Source organism: Ixodes scapularis, unplaced genomic scaffold (assembly GCF_016920785.2).
Source record: "Ixodes scapularis isolate PalLabHiFi unplaced genomic scaffold, ASM1692078v2 PGA_scaffold6__148_contigs__length_123643588, whole genome shotgun sequence".
Taxonomy (NCBI): domain Eukaryota; kingdom Metazoa; phylum Arthropoda; class Arachnida; order Ixodida; family Ixodidae; genus Ixodes; species Ixodes scapularis.
This window is the reverse complement of record NW_024609881.1, coordinates 59,580,172-59,601,081: the sequence shown is the minus strand read 5'-3', so window position 1 is coordinate 59,601,081 and position 20,910 is coordinate 59,580,172.

Genomic DNA, 20,910 nt, shown 5'->3' with positions numbered 1-20,910 from the left:
TCCTCATGAACATGTTTTTTTTAATATGGCGCTTATTCATACCTGTGCCGTCGAAATAGTAAAACGAGTTAATTTATTAATGAAAAGAAAAAGTAACGGAAAAATAAAATGCGTTACTTTTTGCCGGTAACGGTAACAGTAACGTGTTTCTCTATTTTGAGGTAACGTAATACAGTACCTCGTTCCTTTTGTCTAATAGTAGCGGGAAACGTATTTCGTTACTTTTTTCGGTAACGCCTACAACAATGCTTTAGAAACAAAATATAAATTTATTACAGTAAATTGTGCATATAAGTCATTTGCATCGCTATTGAAAAAATATTACATGACATCAATTTTTGGTCTCGGTTCGGTGCAACTGGGTCTCTTGACGCGAATCTCAACTAAGGATGTTTGCCTCTATACCGTGTAGAACCAAACAACTTAGTTGAGCTTCATGACAGTGTGGAGATGTCAACGACCGTTGGCTTAATGACAGTTAAGAGAGCTAGTGTAACTAAGATATTGGTAGTTCCACCAAAGAATAAGGTAGCCTTTTCTTATTGTGCGACTGAGGAGACACCCTAGATTAACTAACCCTGTAGCTCATCCCATGCAATAAATTCAATAAGTACACTCCCATGCGTTAAATATTAGTAAATACTCCCCCTCTTCAGAGTCGAAGAGTCTAGTGCTGGAAATCATGAAGTCCTGGGAAGGATTATTTTTGACTGTCGTTCAAAATCTTGTTATTTATCTCCATTTATCACTTTTTTTTAATATGCGTTATGTTTTGTTTGGTATATATGTCGCACATTTCTAGGAAACTTGTTACGTACCGTCACACTTTCCTCAGCTACGATGGCATGGTAGCCGAAAAAGTTTCAGAAAAAAAATTCATACTAATATATGTTGCTGATTTTACGTGCACGGTTTCAGGCTTTCTGCGCAATATGACCTACATGCAAAACAATCAGCAAACTATGCCACTAATAACTACGTGGATGTGCTGAGACCTCATACAATCCCACGTAGGTAATTTCCACGGCATTTTCGTCGCAGTCGGATTACATAGATTGAATTAGATAAAACACAACGGCGATCTCTTTTTTTTTCTCAGGTCGGACAGGAACCATGTATCTCTTGATGTCAGACTTTCGTACCTGTGCTCTTTTCTTCAAAAGTCGCAGTGGTAAGCACCGTTTTGTCGAGTTGGTATCCTTAAAATTCATGTTTGTTTCTGCAGAAGTCTATCGTAAACTCCGCATAAAACGCAAGCTAAAATAAAAAAAAAATAAAAACTGAAGGGTTTATTAAAAGCATCACTGGCTCGTAAGTCGACACAAGAGCTTCACAGTTGCGACATTTTTAATATATGTTCACAATGATTACGGACACTTAATCTATTCGCTACTCATAAGTGAGGTCTCCTGACACCAGTCCGTTTCCGCATAAGATCAGCTGTAGAATTTTCGCCGCTAGCACGAGATTTCCACCTTCGATAACAACTAGGCGCTCATGAAGACAAAACACTACAAAACTAAGTAAGAACGTGCGGGAAGTGTACCTTTTCATGAAGATCTTACGTTGCAAGAGCCGCAAGCGTTCGGCTATATAACTTTTTCATGGCAAACGCCACCGGGCGGTGCTCCAGTTTTGGACGCCCAAAAAAATTTCCGGTTCAAAAAAAAAAAGAAAAAAGAATGAACAACGCCGCTGTTTGAAATGTCGATGAAACGTTTAATCACCGACTCTCCAGATGAACGCCAAAAGACCGATGGAGCGCGAGATCTGTTAAAACTATTTTAACAGATCTCGCGCTAAAAAGCAAAAGTATAATTTTTTTTTTTAGAAGGTTAAAACAAGGCGGTCGAAACGAGAATGGGCTTCAATAGACGGTACATCCTAACCGACCGTCACCACTACACCCCCATGGCACATGAGGCACAACAGGACAGTGCATGGTTCACTAAATAAAGGCTTCAAACAATCATCCTTAGTGAAAAGTGCATGCCAATATGTCGTCCAGTCAATACTCCTATAGCCTTTCAGAATCCTCTCAGATCGGTCGAGTCAAATCAGAGTTAAACTCGCTAACTGCTGTTTACCCAAAAGATTGTTAGACGGGCCTTGTAATAAGGGTATTATGTTGGACATGCCTGAACATGAATTTTGCGACAACTGTTCCCTGACTCATGTAGATATTATAAACGGAAGGCTGGCTTTAAGTAAAAGACAGAGCAGGTAATTCACACGGAGCATTCTCAGTTTGGTTGGAGCTCGACGGCAATACATATACCAGTGGTGAGACGAAATGCCGCACAAGAAATTTAGCACACGTAACTTTTATGTTATGTTGGTACTCGTTTTTTTCTCGTCTTTCGTGTCAGAGTTTACAAATTACGTCTTCTAGAGCATGAATGCTTAAGGTGAAGCCAATTCTGGTAATATATTACCTGTTAGATTCCATGCGAAAGCAAGGCTAACTCTCCCTAAGAGTTGGACACCACGGCTGTGCCAAGTTGTTTTTATGTAAAAAAAAAAAATCTTGTCAGAAATATTCACTCACTGAACACAATTATCCTGCACGAATCCAGATATTCTCCGTTAGAAATTTGTTCGATTAAACGTTTTCTTTCGTCATAGAAAACGGCGTGAAAAACAGACAAGGACGAAGAAGAAATGCACGAAACGAGCGCTGACTATCAACTAAGATATTTTAAAGGAAAACACATGAAAACGACTATTCATCTTTGGTGGTACGCGTAGCTGCCAGAGTAGCGACACGACGCAAAATTATCTAGATGCACGACGTCAGAAGCGCCGATAGAAATCTCCATTTTCAGCCTGGGCGGTTGCCATGGTAACCGTGCTGCTAGCGACACCGGGCGGCAATTTTTTGCCAGTTGATATCTCCATTCGATCATTAAAAAGTGCTAAAAGACGCCTGGAACGGCGGTACGGCACGGGCCTCTGGAGGAACGGTGCCTGTTTCTTCTGTGAAGTGAGAATATTTGCAGCCCGGGGACTGTCGGGTGACGAGAGCTGCTAAGTATCGTAGGCGCACGGACAAGGCGAGTAGTTTTCCGCGCCGCCGTGATGGCGGCCGCTTCGTGGGACGTACGTACGTACCGTCCTTGTACTTTCGGACATCGCTCCAATGAAAGGAAGTCCGATTACGCCGTCCACGACAAGAGGATTGCCTCGGGACATGACTGTTGCTCGACTGCCCCATAGTAAGTGAATGTATGCTTAGCATCACACTTCTTCAAGACCAACTCATTCATTCAAGATGAGATTATCTCATCGACTGGCGAGAAGCGACGTCGACGACGGTCTCACCCTCGTTTGCGCGATGAACAGTCAACGGGGTTAAACCAAGGACAGCATGGTTGTCTCCAGAGGATCGTCAACGGCATCAAGAGAGACGGACGCCGGATATGAGGTTGTCTTGGCGACAGGCCAAGTGGTCGTCCGGAAGTTTACCGGCATACAAAAAGTCAATTTTTTCATCTGGTGTAGCACACGTATCCGTGTTAAAGGAACCATGAAATTGCTTTTTTAACTTCTTCTTTCTTAGCTGTTATCCTCAACTCAAAAGCGAACTGTGAAATCACGCGGTCGGTGACATGCTATAGGGCACCGGTGCGATGATCCCAAGCTTTCACCGTGCTTTTTAAGCACACCGTAGAACTTTTCATTCACCAGGAATGATAAGTTCCGTCAGTGCACTCATTGGCCACGAACGCGAGTTCAAATATTTGTCGACGAATTCATTGTTGACGTCCGCATACGTCCGAGTGACGCAGTTCTCGTGTCCAATGCGTGAGCTGGAGTCGGCTGACGTCATTTTGGCCTTTGCAGGATATTTAGAACCATACATACATGATGATAACATCATAGCACACGGACATTAATGAGCACAAAACGGGATCAGCTACAGAAAATAAATATTGCACGTAAAAAATAATTATGTCTGTAACTTGTTAATCACAAAGACGAATACACCTCTGAGCATCTAAGTTTAATAGTACGTGTTGATGCATTGTTATATAGCAGGTCATTTCATATACGTCATTTGAGCAAACGCCAGATTGTCATTTGAAAAAAAAAAAAACACTACGATCAAATGCAATCCACTGCAACGAAAGCAGGTTATATCAAAGTCTTTAGAACAGCCAATTCGTAAAATCGTCGATTAGTACAAAAGGTTAAAGATCGCAGGCGCTTCCTCGCTAAAAGTTGCTGCGATTATTCGGTCACCCAGGGCTGAAACAAGTTTTCCTAGGCCCTACACGCGAAGTATACCTTTCGTTTCAGTTCTCAAGATCCAAACTTAGAAAAAAAAAAAGAAGCTAGAAGAGTGCTAAAATTTCATCCTAAAAGCTACATCGTAAAATCGTTGATTGGTACAAAATGTGAAGATCGCTGTGCCTCCTCGCGAAACGTATCTGTGAATATGTGGTTACCTGGGGCTGAAACAACTTCCGCAAGGCCCAAATTGCGACTCACACATTTCGCACCGGTTTAAAGACACAACAACGTTAAAACAAAGCCAAGAGTATGCGAAAAATGCCTGCTAAGAGACTTATCGATCCTCGAACACATCAGGGAATCCGAGCACAGCTACGGCGAGATGACTGATTTTATCTTGCACAGAAAAGGCATAAAGTCTCATTCTTTCAAATCTTCACGTTATACCCGCACCAGAAAGCACGAAGAAGCCCGAAATCGTCGGCAAACAGCTCCACATCACCACTCCGCACACCGAACAAACTCGCATCCACCAGCTCTGGGCGCTGCCATCTTACCGGTGACATCACGCTTCTTGCGAGGTCACGTAACGAGTAGTCGTTCGGTTGCTATGGGAACCGAGTCAGCTCAGCTCGTTGCTATGGTACTGCGTCTGAGGAATCGCGGTGAAAGGCGGCACAGGGAAAAGCGTGGCGCTACTCTGGCAGCTGCGCTGCCACATATAGTGGCTCTAGTCTATTCATTGCAGCGTTATGGCGCGTGTTAAACGAGATAATAAGTGATATGGTGCTAGCCCAAATAAAAAAAAAAAAAAAAGAAAACCCCGCATCTTTACGTGGTGAATGAGGTTGATCGAGGCGAAGCTCTGGTGGTGCTGTCTGCGTAGACGCTGAGCCGCAGCATGCCGAGCCTTTCGTTCGTTTTTATCGATGTCACGCTACGGCCAAATGCTCAAATGAGTATATAGCCACGTTCCATACCACACATTCTCTTTCTGACATGAATGAAAACGAAAGAAAAGCTCGGCATGCTGCGGCTCACCGTCTACGCAGACAAGCACCACCAGAGCTTCGCCCCAATGAACATCATTCACCACATGGAAATGCGTATTTTGTTTGCCCTACACGAGCACGGGAGCACGTGCTCTCGTGTGAGCACGTGAGCACATGAGCTCACGAGCGGGAGCATGAGCCCCCGACGCCGGACATCGGAGGGACATACGGACATGGCTAGTCCCTAAGGAGCTTCGCATTTAAAAAAAAAATCGGTATCTTTCAATCTTGGCTCACGCTTACAGTCACGACAAAGCATCGCAAGATGAAAGTATGCACCCCCTTCGATGAACACTGGTGCTCTCTAAAACGAATGTTCAAGCAGCGCCGCGTTTGACCAATACACACCAGCCCGTTTGAGAAAGGCATCATATACGCTGCTCCAACGGTGCATGATACAAACTGTGTGATTTGTTTTACGGTGAAACCATGCCTACTCGGATTTTTCTGTTTTCTAACACGCCTTTTTATAGCCTCGACAATGCATCACAAGATGCATTTTCCCGACTGTAAGTGTGAGCCAAGATTGATTGACACCAAAGTTTTGTTTCAGCACAGGAACCAAGTGCTTAGAGAGAGAGTAGAGGCATACCAAATGAAAGGGCTGGACCCTCCTGTGTCGGCCGTTTTTGGCACTGCTGGGTAGTGAGGTGGCGCTTTTGGATTTGGGCTAGCATCATATCACTTTTTATTGCGTTTAACACATGCCTTTCTCGCGATGCGCAGAGAGGGGACTTTCTGCTAAGAATGAATGGTCGTTTTCATCTGTTTTGCTATTAAAATATTTTAGTTGATAGCCTGCGCTCGTCCCGCGTGTTTCTTCGTCCTCGTATTTTTTTTTCTTTTTTTGCGCTGTTTTTGACAATGAATTCGCAACTACTCGCCCAACTATCCATTCTTCTAAGTTTTCCAATTGTGCCAGTCACCGAGCCCGTTGCTTCTGTTGAAGCAGTTTAACTGCAACCGATTAAAGATCTGCAAGCAGCAAGTTAATCGCTTGTTTTGCTTTCCGTCTCGGGAAAATCACAGCAAGTGTGCATCCGGTAATTTCATAAGGCCATCGTTGTGCAGCACTGCAAAAGGCCCCGTGAATTTTTTTTTTTTTTTTGTAGTCTCCTATTAGATATTTTTTATTTTGTTTTGAGCATTTTTTTTACTCATTTGATATTTAATTACAGGGAGAAATTCTCGTACAATAAATTGTATCCTTCTTCTAGTATGCGCCGAACATACCGTTGATTTATACTTCACCGGATAGCTCACTCCACCATAATGTTTTGGGCAAAGTACACACAGATCATCCTGTGAAAAATCCTGGTTCAAAGGAAGTAGAAAGCTTGTAAATTTGAAATCTGGCCAGATATGCATGCAAACAATGTTTCTAAACAATTCATTATTGCCCGCACTGAACCTGAAAGAATGACACACTTTAACTAGAAAAAAGAATGACCAAGATGTTGTATCAGCGATTTTGTATTCTACGCTGGCATTGTAATGTATCAGCTGTGCGGAGCGCACGTTATCGCCTGCCGTGATAAGCAGCGCCGCCGGGTAATCTTTTATTCGTTTTTACTTATATAATCTTGAGATACGCGAACTGTATGGACAGTAGATGCTGAATGGCAATAAACGTGTTCAAACAGACTGCGTAGCCTACGTAACAGAAGACATAAACCATTCTAATGATTCCCGAAATATGCGTCAAGGAACAACCAATGTTTCTCGGATAATACTTCCTCTGTCGTCAGTAATGGTTGCGATGCTTGCTGGTGTTTTTGGAAAAAAAACCTTGACTTTAATGCATTTTTCGTTAGCAGGAGACGGTACAACCCGTTTTTTCATTCATGCTCACTTTACAAATTCCTGCCAGCCCCTTATGCAGGACATGAGGAAAGTTTAATGTAAGGAACTTCAGAACAATCACGCTGGCGCCCCACAGTGCCTAGCAGTTTCGCACGCTGGGCATTTTCTTCTTGTTGGAAAAAGAATATCATTACCCTGTACAAAAGTTAGTTCATACTGCGCGCATCCTACTCAGGTCATCTACTTATAATATAAAATGGCGTTCCTTAATCAAAAGGTCTGCAAAGAAGAGAGGAAGCTCGATGTCGCTTTTACTCTAACTGTGCCACACACTGTACGCTACGCAAGTGCAGACTAGTTTCTTAGTGAGAACATACGCATTGACTTGCGTATTTCTCCTTTGAGGTATCGCCTAATAATATTGCTGAAAGAAAAAAAAATGAAAAAAATAATTTTGAATGAATAATGATTCCTATGAAAATGAAGTAGTAACACCGTCTTATGATAGTTGAAACACCACATATGTTAATTTGTAATGAAATATGAATTGTGTTTTTCTCCTACACACAACTTACGCGCCCAATTAGCAAATATTTCTGCCCCGTAATGTACCTATCTTCCAGTGTTGTAGGTACTCTACATTTTCAGTTATTTCGTCATCTCATGACTGTATGCGCAAGTGCCTCTGCGCCCAAAACGTTAGAAACTGATTTATTAAGTTAACCCTGTCTCTGTATTAAATTGATAAGGAAAGAGGCCACAGGATCTATTTCAGGACAAGAAGTTTAGATAGTTTGCAGGTTTTAGTTGAGCTAGTTAGTGCATATTGGTGAAGGGCCCAAGTGTAAACCTTCTCTGTAGCCAAGAGCTAGTTGGTGTACATGTTTATATCATATAAAATATGATTGCGTATATAAAGTGGTTGACAAAAGCAAAGTTTCAGAGCGGAGCTCTTAGGCGCCCGTTTCCGGCTTGAGCGGCGTCGACGTCGCCGTCGCCGTCGGCGTAACCAAGGGCAGCCCAAGGTCACGTTACCCCCAGGACACGTGACCCCTCTCAAGGTCACCCCGAGGTCACGTGACCCCTCCCAAGGTCACGTGACCCCCTAGGTCACGTGACCCCCTGAGTCACGTGACCTCCTAGGTCACGCGACCTCCCAGGTCACGTGACCTCCAAGGTCTCGTGACCCCCAAGGTCACGTGACCCCCAAGGTCACGTGATCCCTCCCAAGGTCACGTGACCCCCAAGGTCTCGTGACCCCCGAGGTCACGTGACCCCCAAGATCACGTGGCCCTCAGGTCACGTGGCCCCCCTCCCCGAGGTCACGTGACCCCCCCCCCCCCCCCGAGGTCAGGTGACCCCCCCGGAGCATATTACAAAATGAGCGGAGGAGGAGGAGAAGGAGGAGAAGGAGGAGGGGTCTACCCTCCCCTCAGTACCCTTCCCTCCTCCTCCTCAAGAGCTGCGCTCCAATTCGGCGTTACGGGGAGTTGCAAACGGCTTTCACTTTTTTAGTGAGCTGTTTTGACAAGTTCCATCCTTCGTTAATCTATTTAAGTTGAAGCTGACCCCTCACCACCTTGATTAAGTAGACCGTGCGTTTACAGCAACAGCACGCCAGGAGCCGTACGTAAGTAAAAAGAACTGTCATAATGTTATAGCGCGATAGAGCATCGTCTTCATTTTTTTTCTTCTAATGTTCACCAAAGTAGGCTAGTAAACCAAGGCCAGTCACATTGAATGTATTTCTTCGTTTCTTTGTCTCTAGCTGCCTGTACTTTTATAAAACTAATATGGCTGTATTGTATATAAACAATCTCCTCTTATTGGGAACCTTTTTAATGGCTTCAACTTTTTCCATTACAGGAGACTGCGAGCTTTGGGTAACAACAAAAGCTGAGAAGGGAAAAGCAGCACTTGTTTCTTTTTGCGGAGCATTCATAACTGCATGCAATGACAAAGATGTCCGATGGTACTACAACGACAACGATTGCTACCAAACCTGGAATTAGGATTAAACTTTAGAAACGAACATATTTGTCTCAGGGGTTGAAGTTAAAAGAGGAGTTTCTGACAAGGCCCCTTCGTCTTTCCAAAATAAACATCACCGGTTAACTCTTTATAAGCCTATACCCATTTAGAAATACGCGTACTGGGTTAACCCATACTCCTATAAAATGACAGTAATTACTATTTACTGCAAATAAATGGATTTAATCTTGCTGCTTTATCTGATCGTCTCACTTATAGCCAAGAAGAACCCATCATACACACACACACACACACATATATATATATATATAATATAACTTTGCACAATGCCATGAAAGGACCTTGCTAAATTATCAAAGTGCTGCAAACTTCGGTTCGGATTATTTACTTTAATTTTTATTCGACGATCTTATTTTATGTAGATAATATGATTCTTATTATGCCCTTTGATTTGCGTTCGTTCTACACCTGTTACGGCCCTACCGGGACCTTTATAATTCGCAAACAAGTAAAAAAAAATTAAGAAATTAAATATTTTGGGAGATCCTTTTTTGTGAAATTAAATACAAGGTTATACGTGACCAAAAAGAGCTCAAACGAAGACGAAGTGAAGAAACATACACGAGAGGACGAATCTAGAGTACGTTGGCTAGAACAGGGAGTTTTTGAAATCGGCGAACCAGGAAAGGAGCAGCCGGCCAGGAGGCAGCGGTGGCGCTGCTTTCGACATTCAGATGCTCCGTCCGCTCAAGTCCACTGCGATTCGGCTGCTTTCGTGCTCCGCTACTAGGTATTGCGGGCGATGTGCATGTTTCGAAAGGTAAACTACTTTCATATTGGTCTTGTGGTTCACGTAACACAAGAATAAACCTGCCGATGCTTTTGCCGTTTTTGTCGTCATCTGTAGCGGCGAAAAGTGAGGTTTTCTTCTCCTTCTAGCAGAAACGTAACCCATGGCGCATCCGGGAACGAAGCAGTGAGTTTGCCTTCCATCCCCACCCCTACCCATTTCGATCTGAATGAGAATCGTACCGGCGTGCGGTCGTATATCGCTACTGCGTGGTGCGGAAGCAATCGTACTGCACTAGCTAAATTTCTCGTCTACAGAGGGTAACAATGTCGCAACGTTCTTAAAGACTAAACGCCCGCTGTATAAACAACTAACGACCAATTTGCTGGTTTGTTTATTTACCGTTTTGCAATCACGGTAGTCTGGACGCACGGGGCAATCTTTTCAGCAAAAGCACAACCAACGCGCACTTCTCGTGACAGGACAGAGCATTCCTTGGATAAAGTGGCGAAGCGGGCGAGTTGGTTCATGACTTGCAAAATTTAAAGGCGCTAACAAAGACGAGGACAAAGAAGGAAGGCGAACAGGACGAGCGCTAACTTTTAACTGAACATTTATTTTAAAAAAAGCTAAAGCAAACAACCTCCAAGAGAAATACAGTGAGTCATTCAGTGGCGTCACTCATTGCCACGCCTCAATAAAATCACTCTATTTTTTATAGAGAAAAATTGACGGCTGTCGGACGTAGCCTTCGGTGCCCTCTTTCTTTATAGCAAGCGCTTTAAGCACTTCCCTCGCAGCATTTTCACGCCGCCCCCGCCCCCCCCCCCCCCCCTCCCCACGATCGTGGTATTTAAAAGTTTGGCTGGCGCAGACCGTCTCTGCAATGAAGAGGCAAGTGTCCTCCAGGTGTTAAGCGCAAAGCCAGATCATGCTCGAGCGTCTTCTCCTTTGCGCAACGCCCTGTCTGGCCTATGTACAGTCGGGAGCAAAAGTTTGCGGGGCACCGGAGCGCGTGCCAAAATGCATCGCCGCGCCGTGCAACGGCGCGCCGCTGCATTAAAAAGCCGCGCTTTGCGCATGCGCGCCCTTCGTGCTGGCAGTCATGTCTCTTTCGCTCGTTTCTGTCCGACTCACTCCTGATAACCGGAGTCGGCGCCAGGGGCGCAAGTTGCCGTTTCGCTGGCTGTCATGCCTGGCGTCCTCTTCAGCCGCCACAGCAGCCGTGCTGGGTGACGGAGCGCCTGGTTAACCCCCTCCCCTTCCCTACGCGAGCTCCGTGACAAAGCGCGGCGGCTGAAGCAGACGCGCAGCATGACAGCCAGCGAAGCGCAAACTCGCGCCCCTGGCGCCGACTCCTGTGATCAGGAGTGCGTCGGAAAGAAACGAGCGAAAGAGACATGAATGCCGACACGAAAGGCGCGCATGGGCAAAGCGCGTCTCCTTAATGCGGCGGCGCGCCGTCGGACGGCGTGCCGATGCATTTCGGCACGCGCTCCCGTGCCCCACAAACTTTTGCTCCCGTCTGTACACCCTACCACATGTCAGTGGTATTCTGTACACCACGCCCACGTTAATATCTACAAATTTTTTGGCATAATTCACGGTGCATAAGCGCGCGTCGTTCTTATTTTCCTGAATCCGCGGGCATAGTTGGGCCAACTTACATCGCGCCGAAAACACAACCTTCCTTGGCGCTGAGTCTGCAATTAGAATTTCACAGTCGATGTGCGCGCCACCTATTAGTTGTTATAATAGACTAGTGCGGCGATGCCGAGATGAGAGGAACTGAACGCGCCACCGATAGAAATAAGAGGTGAGTACTCAAAATATTGTATTAGTTTAGAGCGATTGAATTTTCCTTCAGGTTTTTTGTGGATTAAGATGCGGTACACCAGTATTTTTTTTTTGCGTTTCGTGTCGTCTATAGCCATGAAATATGATCTGAACCAGGGCGCGGGATAAGATCATTGCAGGGATCGATCAAAGGCATCTTCATTCGGTTGGAAATATGTTTATAAAAGTAATAATTGAGGATCCTGGGTCTACGAGTGTGCTTCTTTCTAGAATTGAAAACAGCAAAACCGAGATGGGCCAATTGCTGGAGCGTGTAGATGGATAATGAATGAATGATTCGATGTCAGTATTTATTTATTTATTTATTTATTTATGTATTCATTCCCTCAGGGCCCGAAGGCATTATAGAGGGGAGTGGACACACACATCTAATTGCACACAAAGACAAACAGTAATTAGGCGGGTAAGCATAAAAATCCAAAAACAGAACATTGTTAAAACAAAACACTGTCAACCAAAATCCAAAAAAATATTCGCAAAGTGCAGCTTTGAATCCGGCACTCTCGGCTATGCTGGCAACAGGTGCGGGAAGGCGATTCCAGTCCAGTGATGTCATGGGTATGAAACACTGATGAAAGCTTGAGGTGCGACACTGAGGGATGCCAACTTTATGTTGATGGTCGAAACGTGATGAGACGTATGATGGTTGTGTTAACAGATGCTGACGAAGATTTGCATTGTGGTGGTAAATTTTATGAAATAAACATGGACGAGATATTTTTCTACGTAGGGAGAGGTTAGACAAGCTTAAAGTAGTTTTAATTGCTGTTACGCTAGATGTGCGATGATAGTTATGCAGTATGAAACGAACAGAACGGTTTTGAGCAGCTTCTAATGATAATGCAAGCGTTACACCGGGGTCCCAGATAGCGGAAGAATACTCAAGTTTGCTGCGGACCAATGATTTGTAAAGAAGTAGTTTTAAGGACAGTGGGGCAAGAGAGAAGTTCCTTTTTAGAAAGCCCAACATGCGGTTAGCGTTTTTAATTATATACTTAATATGAATGTTCCATGAGAGGTTGTTAGTGATATGAACACTAAGATATTTAAATGAGGACACGGATTCCAGCTCAACAGTTCTTATATGGTACAAGGGACAGGTGTTATTTTGACGTGATACTCTCATGAATTTGCACTTGTTAATATTGAGTTCCATTTGCCATTTTTCACACCAACGAGAAATACTGTCAAGGTCAGACTGCAGTGCAAGAACGTCAAAATCGTTAGTTACTTCAGAATAGATGACACAATTGTATGCGAAGAGACCAACTGAGGATGAGATATGCGAAGGAAGGTCATTAATTTATATTAAAAACAAAAGAGGGCCGAGTACTGAACCCTGGGGGACACCAGAAGTCACAGGAGAGGGGTACGAGTTAATGCCATTAACATGAACAAATTGAGAACGGTTAGTTAAAAAGGCGTTGATCCAAGTCAAAGCATGAGAGTCAATGTTCAGTTTACTGAGTTTATACAAAAGGAGCCTATGTGAAACCTTGTCAAACGCCTTAGAGAGATCTAGAAAAAATGCAGTCAACCCGAGATGAACGATCGAGGCAAGCGTGAATGGTTATCCGTAAGTGTTAATGGCTGAGTTTCGCACGAGAACAGTTTCATAAAGCCATGTTGAGCAGGAGGAAAGAATGTATGGGAATTAAGAAAATTAACGAGATGCGAATAGATTATGTGCTCTAAAATTTTGCAAGGGACACTTTTTAAGGAAATCGGGTGATAATTACTTGGGCTGGATTTGTAACCACCTTTATGGATAGGAATCACCTTCCCCACCCTCCAGTCCTCGGGAAGGCTTCCGAGTTCAAGTGATTGCCGAAACAGCTTTGTTAAGATAATTGAGGAATAAGTAGTAGTGTTTTTGAGAAACTTCGAGTTAATCTTATCAATTCCACACGATGACGATAGTTTAAGGTTGGCGATGACTTTCACTATACCGGCACATTCTATATCAATGGAATTCATAGCACAAATATTGTACATCATCATGTTTCAGCAAAAGAAAGTAAAGTTATTTTACAGCAACATTATGTACGAAATAAAAAAAAATAAGAGTCCGGTCGCGTTGTGACAGTCAACATAATTTCACGGCTCTCTGGTATCACGCAGGAGACCCAGTTTCAGGAAAACCGATGAACAAACTTTTCGAAAATTTTGAGCCAGACATGGCGGCGTTAACCAACCTTCAGCTAAGCGTTGTAGAAAATAAAATCGGGTGAATGTCACCACTGCATTATATCAGCAAAAAGATACGTTAAGTTACGAGAAGTTACAAGCTGAGACAGTAATTCTCACGAGCAAACTTGCACCCATTTTCCGAGCATAGCCCCCGGTTACCGACGGTACAGCGGTAAGTTTGGTTCGAGCTCTATTCCCGAAATGCTCCGAGCACACTCGAGAAGATGGAGTCGGGGAAAAGTCTTCCCTGTTAACGGACGCCTCACACTGCCGCCGGAGGTTTTCGTCATTTGGAAAGCGATGGAGTTTGAAGGCTTTGCAGCCGCAGTTGCCTTGCTGGATCCCGTTCGCGATACAGATGTTCTCCGATAATATTCTACCCTTTCGGTGATAATTCGTGCAACCTTTTACCAAACAATCCTTTCCCGGTGACCAGGGTATTGTCGTCATTTATTCTGCTAGCTCTAATTACATCAGAAAGTAACATAAAGTGCAAGAAACTGAGAAGAAAACAGCTGAACGTAGAGAAACACACTCGTCCAAGGAGTTCGTCCGGGTGTTTCGCTCGTTCCTAACCACACAGCAAGCAGAAAACCGCCTGCACTCCTTTCCATTTTTTCTCTTATCTTTATCACTAAAACGGTGTATGGAATAAACCAGGTGTGTTGTAGGGCTAAATGGTTGGTCATCTTGAAATGGTGTTGCATACAGGAGGATTAATTGGTGGATCCTTCGGGAATGCGTTCGCATGACCCTTGGAAACGCCACACACGTTTCCCTCTGGGTAACGCTAACGATGACCGATTAACTTTTTTAATACGAAAGCATTTACTGTCCTTTGGTGTGCCACCGGCATTGCTTGTGCCCGTGAAGAACGAGCAACTATTTCGCATCAGAAACAGGAGGAGCAGGCCTCTCTGCCCTCCTGGGTCACCGTGTCAGATTCTCTCCCCCCTCTTGGTTCGAGTGTCAGGCGAAGCCAACGACCCGAGGGGGGCCTACCCACGTGTTCCACGCTCTGCTTTCAGCCATGTCGCGCTGCCGCGAAGGAGCGTTAGCATGTCCCTTGGACGTACACCCGTGAGCGATATAAAGGTGAACAGCCCTCTTCTTGTTTTTGACGCTTCTGCAAGTTTTGGAACAAGCTCTGTTCCAGAAGAGGGCTAGAACCCAAAGTTTAGACCCCAAGCCACGTACCGTTTGAGACGTTGAGAGTTAATATGATTTTAGGGAGCCGTAAGACAGGCAAGAAACCAGGTAAGGTGTTCACCTTCATATTACCGGCGGGTGTACTCTGCCATCACTGTACGCTGCCCGCTGCCCTCCATGCTGCGGACAGCGTGGCGTGCTGCTTGAAGGAATGCACTGCGTGCATGAATGCCTTCGCATTCCTACTCGTAAGCAGTCTTAGGTGTACTCCTGTTATGTTTTTTTTAGCTTTCACTTTTGCTTCCTTTATTTTGCTGGCTCTTTTTGGACTTGTTACGGTGTCGGTGTTAGAGTTTCCCAACGGTGGACTCATGAGGCGTTTTCCGAGGGTCATGCTAACGGATTCCACAAATGTCCACGAATGTATCTTCCTCTAATTTTTGTAACCCTTTTTAATTCGAAGGCTTTAAGTCTCCTATGTAGCGAGCCGACGTCATCAGCTTTGAAACCGCGCCAAACGGCACCTAGACTCCTTTCTCCCAATGGAGTCAAGTCAAACCGCGATCTGACGGCTTCCAGCTTTGAAGCCGCGCGAAAGCCTGGCCAAGTGACGTCTAGACTCTCCTCTCCCAATGGAGGGCAGTGAAACCGAAATTTGATAGATATGTCCCATTGGCTGGCGCCCGTCATAAGTCCAAGGAACGAGGGTCCCATTGGCCGCCGTGCGTCAGTTTCAAAGACCGCCACCCCATTGGGCTGCGGGCCCACGCCGCCAGCCCGCCGGTAGAAGGAAGTTGCTGGCCGACACGCGAGGCAGTGCCCGTTCGGGCACACTCCGGAGCGGTTCTACGGCTGAGCTCAGCGGCGCGCGCGGGGAGCGCAAGCTCGGCCGCCTGCCCCAACCTCGGCAGTAGCGAAACGAGGCCTTCCACGCCAGTACGCCGCAGACAAACTAATGGAGCGGAACAACGACATGCATGCTTTCGCATTCCAAACTCATAAGATGTGCTTAGGTGTCCCTCGAGCCTTTTTTTGTACTCTGCCTGTCACTGTACGTCGGCGACCTTGGATACGGTCATCCATTTCACTTGTCGAAAGAACCACATTCATACAACTCGTAAAAGGAACCGCACCCACATCACTCGTGGGGTGAACCGCATATATCATTTGAACTACTCATACACATCACGGCCCACTCACCACTACTACGAAAATCCAGCGCGAAGAACCACCAAAGGCAGCAAAGCAGCAACTAAGCACGCCCGTATTCTCCGGCGCCACGGCGCAACACCTCCTATATAGAGCCATAATGCTGAATGAGATAGCGTCAACAGAAAAGGCCGACGCTGGGCACATATTTGTCCCGACGATGGCGTCAACCGCACACTCAAACTAGACTTGAAGGCCAGCGCTGACGCAACACTCGTTTTCATTCTGTGTCCAGCGTTGGGATTGCCTGATTAAGCCATCTCATTCAGCACCACGGCTTTGTTACCTACGTGGTGTTGCGCATCGTCTCCTCCTCCGTAGCTCCGCGCCAGCTGTGCGCGTGACTTTTTACGAAAACGAAAGGTCTCGTTTTGACGAAAAACGGCGGTGCCTGTCGCTTTGTCAGCGCCGCTTAGAAAGGGAGTGGTTGACGCGTGCTCACATCAGTGCTTCGGACCAATGGGAGCGCCGCACACGACAACTGACAAACTAAAGACAGCGCCGGGTTTTTGTCAAAATAAGTGTTCTATTGCTAGCTCATTAAAATCGCAAAACGAAGGAGGACCGGTTGAAGGAGAACACAGCCATACCGTTGACTTACAACTGAACATTTTAACTGAACAACAAGATAGACACAAAACAATAAACCCAGAAACACATCCCTCCCCCACCATCATGACGCACGCGCCTACGCGTACTTGCCCGGCTTCTTAATAAAATCAATCTAGTCACTCGCTAGGGCTTGGTAACGCTTCGTCCATAGCCTTATCGAGTGACGTGGTCGCTTTTATCGGGACGTTCGGCAAGTACATGTAGGCATGTGGTGGCATGATCGGGGAGGGGTGTCTTATCCGGTAGATTGTTTTCTTTGTCTATCTTGTTCTTTTTATATTTACTTTCTGTATCTCGCAGACGTGTATACTTCAGTAGTAAGTCATTGCTGTATCTGTGCTCTCTTTTCACTGGTGCCCCGTACTTTCGCGCTTTTTAATACCATTCCAATATTCAACGAACTACAGTAGGGGTAGTCAGACCGCACTCTTGAAAGAAAGGGTATCTATACTCCTCCCTAAAGGCAGGAACGGTCTTGTAACCTATGTTTCTCTACAAAGGGAGAAACTTTCGTCCCTAAAGCATGGCAGCACCAAATCAAGCCCAATGAGATTTAACGAGGACGCTACGTCTCTTGTACGGGACGAGAGGAGCAGCAAATAAGAGCGCAGCACGAGCTTTCCGCGAACCCTGTTTACTTCCGAAGCCAGCTTTCGACCGCAGCAAAGAGACTTCCGTTTCAAAAGCAATTACTACGTCTTCTCGACGTCCGCTCTGCGATGTTAAACGGGGACAACCTATACAAAGTTACCTCGTTCACTTTACGTCTGACCTTTGCTATTCCGCGAGTCACAATTCCTTCGTCAACCGCGCATAAGGGAAGAATCGTAAACCAATTCGCAAAACCAAAAGCAGCTCTAAAAAAAAAAAAAAAAAAATCGAAGTTGCGGTTGCACGGTAACCAGAAATTATCGCGTAGCGTGAAAGAAGGTTAAATCTCTTGCCACCAGATGGCAGGGTCAAGCAGAGTAGTTGGATGTAGTTAGGCTAGGTGGCGCTGGGTAACGCCAAATTCATGTTCTACAAAATTATTTTAATCTTCTTCCGCCACCATTGCGCTTCGGGATCATCGGGAACTTTTATTATACACATATATAGATACATTTCGCACACTACAAGAATCAGCTGAACGTATACATTGAGCGCATATACACACGGCACATAGAAACATCAACACAACAGCACACGAACCCGATCACTACTTTTGAGCCCTGCGTTTCCGTCTCTGCAGTCTTGAACGTAGGAAATTTCTCGGTGACCGCATAAGCATTAAAAATATTCCCAGCATGTTGATTTTTTCCCAGCAACGTCATGCCTCTGAGAGTCTTTTTAACGGCTCAGGAGGTGAATCTCAGAGCAAAAAGTTAACGCTCATGCCGTAATTACTTGAAAGCCAATAACTCAAGTAGCTTAAGTGGGGTTCCAAGCCGTACGTGTGTTTCCCCGCACGGCACGGGGTATCCAGTATTGCTATTGCAGTGTTTGTTTTTCTATTTGTGTTGTTCATGTGCGGCTGCAATTCTCGTCTTGAATTAATATCTGTAGAGCGGATATTCACTCAGCAGGAAGTGATGCTTCACGGGCAGAGAAATCGCTTTTCGATCAACTTGAATGCAGTCAAGCCGCGACTTGCGGCAGGTGGTAAGCATATGGAGCTACGTCGTGGGGGGCTCGAAAACGTCTAGCGCTCATCCCAGCGCGCCCCTAGGAGGGCAGTTTCTCCGGGAACCCTAGCATATTTAAACAGCAAAATAAAGGATAGCTTTATTTTTTCTCAATTTTACCTATAATTTTTTCTTAATGCTAAACGTCCAAACCGTAAATATGCGTACTTCCCGTCATATTTTCATGCTGTTCAGTCCTTTCCCCAGAGCGCAATCACTCTCAGGGAGAAGACTACCGACATTCACATTGGCCACTGTACGATAGGAGCTACGGTTCAGAGCAGCGTTCCAAAATGACTATCCGCACGTCGATCGATTGAACGAAATCCCTCAAGTGGTCTTAAGCTTCTTAATGTAAAGCGGAATGTCAACCTGCGACACCTTGCCCCTCCGATCACGGCTCGACCAGCGGTATCAATGCGCAACAGTTTACGTCATCTCATCTTTTTACACCAATGATACGCGAAGACCTGGTCACATCGTCGACGATTCCAGTATTCTGTTCACAACTCAAAACACTGCCTTTACTATGTTGCTGCTATGTTGCTGCTATGTTGCTGGCACGCAGAAATACAGAACCCCATTGACTGCCGGTTGGCACTTGGCATCGGAAAACCGAACCGAACTCAGCACGGAAGGCACCCACGCACCCGGCAGCAAATCCTGCCCGTCTTGGACGCAGTTTCCACGATTTCCATAACGTTGTCAACGTCAACACATCCACCGTGGACACATAGTTCCACATGATCCGCGTGGTTCCGCGTAGGTTCCGCAATCCGGAGATTGCAATCTCAGCCCAGTGTACGTAGCGCTGCTGGCACCGCTCCGAAACTTCGCTGTTTCTAGCGGCTTCGTTTGCTCGTTGGATAAAATAAGGGGTAAAAACGTCAATGCAACCGAAATGCTCTGCACGTTTGGACTGGGAGGCGAATTAAAGGCGGGCCTCGCTGCCACTGAGCCCAATTAAATCAACAGCATTCATTAAACAACGTACGCGACGTGCTCGAAAAACGAAACTGAAAGAAAATGAGTCGGGAGTGCGTAGGCTTTCTCCCGTCCACCCGGAAAACAAGAAAAAGTCTCGTTCTCCCTCTCTTCTCGTGTCCGCTTGGGAGCGCATCAGTAGAAGAGAGGAAAATGCGCCGTTACTACCTGTTTCCTCCATTTCTTCTTAGAGTGCAGGTGACAACGCGTCAACGCGCCGACGCGCGCCGTGCATTGCGGTTTAAAGGCGATCGTGGAAAGGTCCCGGATGTATGCGGCGGTGCTGCGGCAGCATGGCCTGCGGGAAGCTAGCCTTTCGAGGACTTTCGGCGAGCAGGTTTAGGATGGCGGCTTGGCAGCGCGAATTTTCGTTTACATCAATTCCCCCACTTTTCGGTCCCTTCTGTCCAACGAAGTGCAATGCCGAATCGACAACGACGATGATGTCGAAAATGAAAGTGGCACAACAAAGGCATTTTGTCTCTTCATCCAGCCCATGCTTTAGTGATGTTTTCTCGTCATCGACACGAAGTGCGGCAGCCTTGAGCAGTCGCTGTGCTCACTCCCACTCCCCTAACTAACTTTTACGAAGCTAGTGTTGGCTATTAGCCCTGAGAAGTTCGTGTGGCGCCCCCATACGGCAAACCGGGGTGACGTCACGGCGAGGAGAGAATCGCTCGCCCCGCTCGTCCTGTGGAGGCTGTGACGACGCCAGCTGTCGGCGCGCTCGTTTCTATTTAATTTTTTTTGGCGTGTTTTTCGTAGGAAGTGTAATTTTTTTTATGTGCATTTATTGAGGTATGGCCTGTAGCTACAGGCGAAACTTCAACCAACATTTTAAGCATGATTGACAGGGCAGGCAACGCATGAATCGCAGCTGGTATGTGAAAATAAAGAAATATGGCCACAATTGCAGGAGCATCACTATAGATTTACATCTCGCACAATAAATGCTGCTGATGGTCTGAGAGAATTGGCAGGTTATGTATACTACTTTTTGTTTTGCATCTCCCAAGCAGAAAAGCTGCATGCTGCTCGGGCAACATGCTAAATACAGTCTGGGCCATGGGGAGAGAATCACAAAGTAAGACAGCCCAAGTGCCGGGGCAAAGTAAAAAAACAAGTAACATTTATTATATACATTGCTCGCATTTGACCTTTGCTGGATTAGGATAGTATTTCAATGGACTACACAGGTGATATCTGTGGACTTGTTTATATAACCCTCAAGTAATTTATAACAAACCTAAGCGAAGGTGTCTAGCTCGTTATTAGTCTGCTTAGCCCTAAAATTGAGATTTTACCTAAATCGAATTGTCCTGAAGCTAAAATACCAGAACCTTTTCTCACTCAGACTGTCGCCCTTCAAGGATTC